Here is a 9513-nt window from a genome sequence, read left to right as displayed (position 1 = left end):
CATTAATTACAATGTTTTTTAAATTATATTAGTAAGAAACTAGACAGGCCCAGACTGCGTTTACTTATGAAACAAAGACAAATAAGACAAAGTAAGTGATGTTGTGACTAGTGTCTAATTTGAAACAAAACCTATGACATTCAGGTAGTGCTTGAACAGAAGACAACTTTGCATAACTATAGAAATACCATTATCTAATAAATCACAAAAAAAGCCTTTTATCCTTTCACCATGCCCAGTCAGGAACAGAAGGGTTAAAATTAAGAGACCACGGCAAATTGAACATTTCTGTTCCTCACTCAAAACTATCCTTTTCAACTTTTTTGGAAAGGAAAGAAAAAAGGAGCGGTGGTCTCTTAATTTTTTCTGGAGCTCTATGTATAAGCAACAATATTTTCCTTAAAAGCATTCATAATGTGTAGGCTATACCCTGTGTATACAGACTGTTTACTCTGAGACGTCCAATCCCTAGCATGCACTAGACTGACCTACTCGTTTCTATGTGGGTCACATTTTTGAAATATTATTTCTAACAATCTTATTTTTTGTCTGTCGATCATTCTCAGTTAATTTCTCTCCCTGTTTCTCCCTGTCTCTAGGTGCTCCTACCAGAACCAGGTAGATGTTTGTGTGGTGGACTCTCCTCATACTCAGAAATGGGTGTGGGACTTTGCCTGCAGCTGTTAGGTCTGAAAGGTCCCTTCCCCCGTGAAAGGATCTGCCTAGAAAAGCATGGGACAAGAAGAAAGGACAGGAGAGGAATCTCCTGATGTTGTTAGATTTGCGGACCATCTTCATTTGTCACAGAAAGTACTCGAATGGTCAAGCATGAGATGTTATCCAGAACACCATATGTTCGAGCGTCATCACAGAGGTGGAGTAGGCCATACATGTTATAAGTAATGTACTCACTGCCGTACAGTTTCCTAAAGTTGTCCACAAATAAACTTAGCAGGCTGTGAGGGTAGTGGATGTTCAGAGAGAAACTCTCCGGAAGATGGTCAGAGCTGCACATAGGAGCATGAAGTTTTGATATCTTCACAGCAACCTGAATGTCATCTTGATGACCACATCTTGGTCACGCCTTGGAGCTGCTGTACCTTAAAGGAACGTTATCCACACCAAATAATGCACCTCCCTCGCATGACACACGCTGGAAGCCACTGTGACCACAATAGCAGAAAGGTATGCGTCTTGGTAATGAATACTTTCTGTTTCCAGCTGAAGATCTTAATGTAGAAAATGAAAATAATATCCCAATATTAAAAACTTAACAAAGATTCTGCACCTTTCAAATAGGTACCTCCATTACCCCCTTGGGAAGGATTGTGATTGGTTGCATGTGTGTATTTATACATCAGCTCTGCATATTGCACTTCATACTCAATGTGTCAGGCCGGCAAATAAATGTTTAAACGTAAGCTGCTGTCTTTTTGAATTTTATTTCAGTTATAAATAACTGGATAATAATTATGGATAGCTTTATATTTATCCTTTTTAGTACAAGCACATACATACAATTGTCCCATGATTAACTGAAGTTGAGCACTTTGGCCTGTAATAAGTATGATGGTATGGTATAGCAATGTGAAGGTCATAATATATACACATGCATTTTGTTCAATATAAAAAATACATTTCAATATGCTATGAAATATTTCAATATTTCAATATGCTATGAAAAAAGTGATGGGACTAAAATGATTTACAAGTTACAATACGATTAACTTACACAGGAAAAATAGGCATAATTTTGTGAGATAAGATGAATTGAAAGAATTAAGTGTTTCTGTAGTTAGCCTATTTGGTTGGATCACCATTGACAAAATGGGGAATCTCTGACTGTTGTTTGTGCATATGCCCCGAACCTACGGTGGCCCTGAAGTGCAAAACACAACAACAAATAGGAAAACACAACGGCAAATTGGAAAACACAACGGCAAATATGAAAACACAACGGCAAATAGGAAAACACAACGGCAAATACGAAAACACTTCAACAAATCATGAAACACAACGACATTAACTTCTAACAGAAAAGGTAGGGCCTATCTAGCAGAGGACGGAACCTCCTGATTGGACAGAAAGACCGCCTGTCTTTTAACAGGAAGGAGGGGTGAAAAACACGGAAAAGCGTCTATTTTCAAAACATGAGTACTCCCGAAGATACTTTCGCTATTATAATGAATTATTTTGATGCAGGGCATACATACGACGTGGTAGTTGATATGTTGTCAACCAATCACAACATCAGGATGAGTATACGCACTTTGAAGTCACGTTTGAGAGCAGGGTTGTACAGAAGGAACAACTATTCACAACTTGATGAGGTGAGACGTGCCATCCTTACAGAGCTGCATGGACCAGGGCAACTATTCCGCTATCGGACTATGTGGCAAGTACAGCAAAAACACAATCTACGTATTAAACGACACACAGTGATGAGACTGCTGAAGCAACTAAATCCACAACGGATGCGAGAATAAGCCGGAGGTTTGTGAGGCGTACATATCACTCCATGGGTCCAAACTACATTTGGCATGTAGATGGATACGATAAGCTGAAACCCTTTGGCTTGACCCTCTCAGGATGTATAATTTAGTTGTTAGATGATAAAGATACTAAAACAATGTTGACTTTTCCTTTTCAGAAAAAGCGACTGCTGTGTCCCTAGAGGATGTCCTGCTGTTTGCTACAGGGCTCGCATCACTTCCACCTGCTGGAATAACACCACTACCATGCATCGAGTTCTTACCAAATTCGCCATTCCCTATGTCAAACACCTGTGCAAATGCCCTAAAGCTCCTTTTCCTTGAGACCTACAGTGTCTTTTAGACAAACATGGAGATTTGCTTACAGAATTCTCCAGGCTTTGGGTGCATTTAATGCTGTGCCAAGTCTGAATTTTGCCCAGTCTTAAATCTATAGTTTATAAAGCATAAGAGTGCATGCTCAGTTCAAAGTATTTTAATGTGTATTATTTCTGTTCATTAATTTTTTAAGTACAGGTCACATTACAAGTAACAGTAAAATTGTACTCAGCTAAAATGTATGTAGTTTCACATTTGAAACAGTGTATAACATGTTGTGCTTGCAAACAAGCTTGTTAACAATACCTCTTGAAAAGAACCACGTTTCTTTGGTTGTTCAGACCTACAATTGACACACAGTTAACTCGATGGTGAATCCGAAAATAAACAAATATAGTTTGGGAGTTACATTTGAGTTTAATGTATGTCTCCACTCTGATATGACACTGCATATACTGAACTCCACTTGCCAAACATGATACTCAAACAGCTAAGCCACATTTGAGAATGTTTTCCTTTAACATCTGGCCTTTAAGAGTGGGCTGCAGTAGACCATATTTATAGGCCAGCTATTTCTTTCAAGGTGACATAAAGTTCTGAGGCTGACTCCCAATTATGTGGCTGCTGTAATCCATTTCGCTCAACAGTCTGTTGAAGATAATCCTGGATGTCTGGATCACTGCATGAATGAAGAGTTGACTCTGGAAACGTATCCAGTCCTTTGAACCAAACCTGCATAGTGACACAATAATTTATCATAAAGGGAAAACATGACTTCAAATCCAAATGTATTTCCAATAATATGTGTGGTGCAATTTATGCTTTAATACACATTACATATTTTTGTGAGAATGGATATAGTCAAGTCATTGTCAGTTGATATGAGAGGTAAGAGATAGAGTTCGTCTGTAGTTCCCCCAGGACATGATGCATGTCTGGAGAGTCTAATCCTGTGCTTATTCCAGAGGTCTGTGCTCTCATCCAGGTCTTTTTGCAGAACATTACTGAAGCAGAATCTCAATAAGTCCTTAAGTTCATGGCTGCCATTAAAGTATCCAGAGTCTCTCAGGTCTCCAAACAGGTCCATCCAAAATTGAGCCCTAGGAATACAATTGAAAGTTAGGCTACTTATTTTACACAAGAGCACAAGATTATAACTATTGAATAACTATATAAAGTAAAGTAGGCTACAACAAAACACATTAATGTTGCTGCAAAATAAATCTGATAGTGTGAATGCATAGATGGAAAGGCACTGCATGAACCCTCAATAATGCATGAGTGGATATGACTGTAGCAGAGGGCAGCACCTGTCAATTAGGCTACCTGAGATCTCAGAAACACAAGGAGAGTGAGCGCTGTCAGACAAAATGATTAACACATAACAGGAAGATATTTTTATGCAGTCTGTTGTGCTATAAAGTGATTTCAGTCCACGGACACAACCTATTAAAGCTACATCGTCCAGTTTTATGTGGCCAGCTGCTTTTATCAGGATGATAATATGCAAATATACATAACTATATGTCCGTGGTAACAGCAAATACATATTGGACCTTTTTGAAAGGTCTTTTTGAAACTTTATTGTTACCTAATTCAATCGAATTAGCAGATTATAGCGTGATCAGGCATGACATTAACGTGATTACCATCTACTATTTTATATTCATTTGGGAAAGATTAGAGCCCACCCAGACTGTTTTACCTGCTGAAATACTTTTTTATTTGACTGAAATCACTTTTTGGCAGATGAACACTTTTTGCTGTAACACAATTACACTTATAAGCGGCCGCAGTCTGTATGCTCGTGTCTGAGGGTACACTGTATTGCAGCCATGGTGCCATTTTCAGTCCCATGGTCTGTAGTGTTCTCGCATCCGTTCCTTGTGGATTTAGTTGCTTCAGCAGTCTCATCACTGTGTGTCGTTTAATACGTAGATTGTGTTTTTGCTGTACTTGCCACATAGTCCGATAGCGGAATAGTTGCCCTGGTCCATGCAGCTCTGTAAGGATGGCATGTCTCACCTCATCAAGTTGTGAATAGTTGTTCCTTCTGTACAACCCTGCTCTCAAATGTGACTTCAAAGTGCGTATACTCATCCTGATGTTGTGATTGGTTGACAACATATCAACTACCACGTCGTATGTATGCCCTGCATCAAAATAATTCATTATAATAGCGAAAGTATCTTCGAGAGTACTCATGTTTTGAAAATAGGCGATTTTCCGTGTTTTTTTTTTTTTTTTTTTTTTTTTTTTTTTTTTATTGCCAAAAAATAAACAATATACAACAATATACAAAACTCTCATCGGGGAAAAGAAAACACATGCTTACAAACAAATGCTGTCAATATACAAAATGTAATCAAACAGGAAAAAAAAATAAAGAGGGGGAGCTACTATACACAAGTCAAAGGCAAAAAGGCTAAAGAAAAGAAAATCACCAATTAGAGCTGCACACACAAGGGGAGATAAATCAAACCAATAGTTTTCTTGATATGTCACAACACATTTTTCTTGCAATCTTAGTAGAGTTGATCTTTTTCAATGAGGTAAAAAACAACTCAAAATCATTTATAAACCAAACAAAAGAAGGCTTAGAGCATCTCCACTTACAACAATGAATAAGATATTTACCCATCAGAATGATCATATTAACTAAATCCGATATTGATGAATCTACATTATCCATATAAAAGAGGATGTGTGGCAAGGTGAGAGAAGGGATATTATCAATCTTAAGTGACAGCCAATTGTGTAACTCAGACCAAAAACTATTGACAACAGAGCAAAGGAAGAACATGTGTTCCAGAGTCTCATCAGCCATCTCACAAAAGACGCAAGGGTCTACATCAAATCTGAATCTTTTTCTAAGAAAATCAGCAACCGGATATATCTTATAAACTATTTTAAAGTGAGTCTCTTTGACTTTAGGGGAAATGGGCCATTTGATGAATTTAAAATGTTTTTTTCCTGTGGACAATGCATCCACATTTGGAACCTGTACATACAATCCTCTTTTATAATCAAAAAACAATCTAGATTTCCAAACACCATTAATATATTTATTATTACATTTATAGTCAAATAAACTACAACCATCAATAGCTAAATTTGGTAAAGTTGGTGAGGGTCTTATTATTGTATATAACAATGTACCTTTAATTAACTGTAATAATGGTACAGGTATTGCTTTACAGATCTTGTTGTATTCTCTATTTGTAATGTGTAAATTATATTTGTCTAATAAAGCTTTATAATCAAAGAAGTTTCCATTATCATCAATAATATCATTCACAAACACAACGCCATTTTCAAAACAGTCATACCTGAATAATGACTTCCTGTTGATTATAATAACCCTATTGTTCCATAAGGTGGATCCATGAGGAGAAAAATTATGGGTGAATATCATTTTCCAGTATTGGAGAATCTGTTTGTGGAAGTTTGATAATTTAACAGGAATTTTGGTCACCTCAAAGTCACATTGCAAAAGGAAATCAAGGCCTCCTACTTGTTTAAATAGATGTCTAGGAATGTGAAACCACATAGAATCTGGTTGTGATAGATATGATTTCAACCAGTTAATCTTGAAGGTCCCAAACATTGATTCAAAGTCCAAGGCTTTGATACCACCCATATCATACTCTTTAACGAGCTGAGATTTCCTTATATAATGGGTTTTATTTTTCCACAGGAATTGGAAAATAATTGAATTGACTTTCTTAATATTACTGGAAGAAACATACAGAGAGTGACATGGATAAATGACTTTGGAAATACCTTCTGCTTTAGATAGAGTAACTCTACCAAAGATAGTGAGATCTCTGGTAAGCCAGCGACTCAAAGATTTCTTCATATCTATTACCCGGTTAGAAAAATTAACATCTTCCCTTCTGATAGCATTTTTAGATAAAATTATTCCTAGATATTTTACTTCAGATTTAACCTCAATTGAAGAGATGATGGAATCCGGTGATGAGTGAATGGGAAGTAGCTCACATTTTTTAACATTGAGAGTTAATCCAGAAGCTTTGGAGAAAATTGAAACTAAATCAAGGGCAACATCAACCATGAATTTATTCCTTAGAAGGATTGCAGTGTCATCTGCAAATTGGCTAATTTTAAATTCTTTGTCAAACATAGAGATCCCATGCAAATCGGGGTTGTGATTAATGAGCATGATAAGAGATTGGGTGGCTAGAATAAACAGTTTGGGAGAAATCGGGCACCCTTGTCTAATACCTCGGAGCACCTCAAACCTAGGAGTCATACCAGGATTCAGGGACACAGAACTATAAATGTCAGTATAAAACATCTTAATTATTTTACAAAAGTTGTTCCCAAAACCTAAAAAACCTAAGACTTCAAATAAGAACGCATGTTCAACCGTGACAAAAGCCTTATAAAAATCAAGAAATAAAATAAAGGCATCAGTATCAATGAGATCTCGATAATCAAGCATGTCTAAAAGCAATCGGGTATGATCATGTATATTTCTACCCTTCATAAAGGCTGATTGACATTCATCAATAATAACTGATAATCCCTCGTTCAGGCGATTAGCATAGATAAGTGCCAATAATTTGTAATCGTTACATAACAAGGTAATCGGTCTCCAGTTATCCAATAACATATTATCTTTGTTAGGTTTGGGAATTAAAGTGATGAGACCATGTTTCATAGTGGGAGAAAGGTTGCCTTTTGAGATACAGTCCAAATAGGCATTATAGAGCATTTCCCTGATATCACTCCAAAAGAAAGATAAAAACTCCACGGTTATCCCATCTATTCCAGGGGATTTCCCCTTAGACATCTGTCGAACTGCCAAGTCTAGTTCCTCAATTCTTAGCTCATCTTCCATAGATTGTTTAAAGGTATCATCCATTGTCTTTTTAAACCCCTGAATCCTATTTAGGAGAAAACAACAATCTTCTTTAGAGAACAGGGATTTATATAAATTACCATAAAAAGATTTGATTTTTTCATTTACTACTTCTTGATTTTCAACAATAACATCATCGATACTTAATTTCTGAATTTTTTTCTTCGCCTGTCTTTGTTTTTCCAGACTAAAAAAATAAGAAGAGTTTTTTTCCCCTTCTTCGATCCAACGAGCCCTTGAACGAATAAAAGCTCCCTTGGCCTTTTCCAAATATATATCATCAAGATGGGACTGTAAATTGTTTAATTCAGTCTGCTCTTCCAGTGTCAAATCAGCTTTACCGCACAGCGTATTAATGTGACTAATGATGTCCCTTTGTTTTATCTTCTTAAGCGTTGATAGTTGTTTACTTTTCTTAATAGCTATCTCTTTAACTCTGAACTTGAACCATTCCCATTCACTCAGAGAACACATTTCCAATTCACCTACTTCTTTAACCAATTGTTTAACTTCATTACAAAACCCAGTATCTTCTAAGAGGGTATTATTAAACTTCCATATGGGGTTGCTGTTATTTTCTCTTCCACCTGGAGAAAGTGTCAAAAATACCACACAATGATCAGTTAGGGGAGATGCTGAGATTTCACATCTATCTACCTCATTAACTAGATTGTCTGAGATTAACCAATAATCCAATCTTGAGCACTGGCCATTATTAGAAGAGTTAAACCAGGTAAATTGTTTTCTGGTTGGGTTTTTCATTCTCCAGTAATCTATAAGATTGGCCTTCGTGCTAAATTCAACCATTATTTCATCAAACGTGTGACAGTGTCTCTTTGATGGTATACGGTCAAGCCAAAGATCAGGGGACAAGTTAAAATCACCCCCAATTATTACTCTATCCGTTGCAAAAAGCATTTTCCATTCTTCTAAGCACTTACTTAAGTATGAGAAGAGATTTTTGTTCTGAGCTCTTTTGTTATATCCATATACACATAATAAAATGTAGTTTATACCATTCATTTCTAATGCAACCATTATCCAATAGCCGTTAGGGTCACTTTTATGGTCAATAATTTTCCCAGGAAATCTATTTAACAAAATCATAACTCCTGCCGAGTGTGATGTTCCATGACTGAAAAAGATAGTCTCCCCATTGCAATTTCCAAAATTTTGTGTCAGCCTCAGCTGAGTGGGTTTCTTGCAAAAAAACACACTTAGCCCTTTGCTCCTTACAGAAAAGAAAAATAGCCTTACGTTTTACACTATCTCTCAACCCCCTAGTATTTAAAGAAATAAAGGACAACATTTATATGATAAGTAGATAACCTATAAACAATGCACAAAAGAGTGTTAAGGATGTGCAGGAATGAGTCATTAGTCCTAGATCTACATGTTTAGTATAACTAATCCTCTACTTATTACACTATAGAGAGACTAAGAAAAATTACAAACCGAACTACTATAACCAAGGTCTATTTAAATATGGAATCAATTTCGTCTACTTTATTGTGTTTTTCTTAGTTTTGCAGCCATAAAGCTATTGATAGTAGACTTAAAAAATAAATAAAAAATAAAATAAAATATTATCAAAGTATGAACAATTTTGAAAACAATTAACATGTAAACAAAGTAAACATTCAGTGTCTGCCATATAAAATTAAAATAAAATCTGGAATCGAAAACTTATCATTGACTATGCTCCGATCATAACATCGTGATATTTAACCCAGGATGTTCAGTGATGCATCAGTAAACAAAGTGCGGGTAGTGTTAATACTTACAAAACGGAGCGTTTATACCAACCAACAATAAAAC

The 9513-nt window shown here is 36.2% G+C and overlaps 1 long non-coding RNA gene across 1 annotated transcript; it reads left to right on the top strand.

Annotated features, from left to right (window-relative positions):
- Positions 1-2132: 2132 nt before the first annotated feature.
- LOC114830024 lies at positions 2133-3218 on the top strand. Its single transcript, XR_003777760.2, has 2 exons — positions 2133-2493; positions 2651-3218. It is a non-coding gene; the product is annotated as an uncharacterized LOC114830024 (long non-coding RNA).
- The last annotated feature ends 6295 nt before the right edge of the window (positions 3219-9513 follow it).

This window comes from Esox lucius, chromosome 4 (genome assembly GCF_011004845.1).
Source record: "Esox lucius isolate fEsoLuc1 chromosome 4, fEsoLuc1.pri, whole genome shotgun sequence".
Lineage (NCBI taxonomy): Eukaryota > Metazoa > Chordata > Actinopteri > Esociformes > Esocidae > Esox > Esox lucius.
This window is presented reverse-complemented; position numbering and strand designations above follow the sequence as displayed.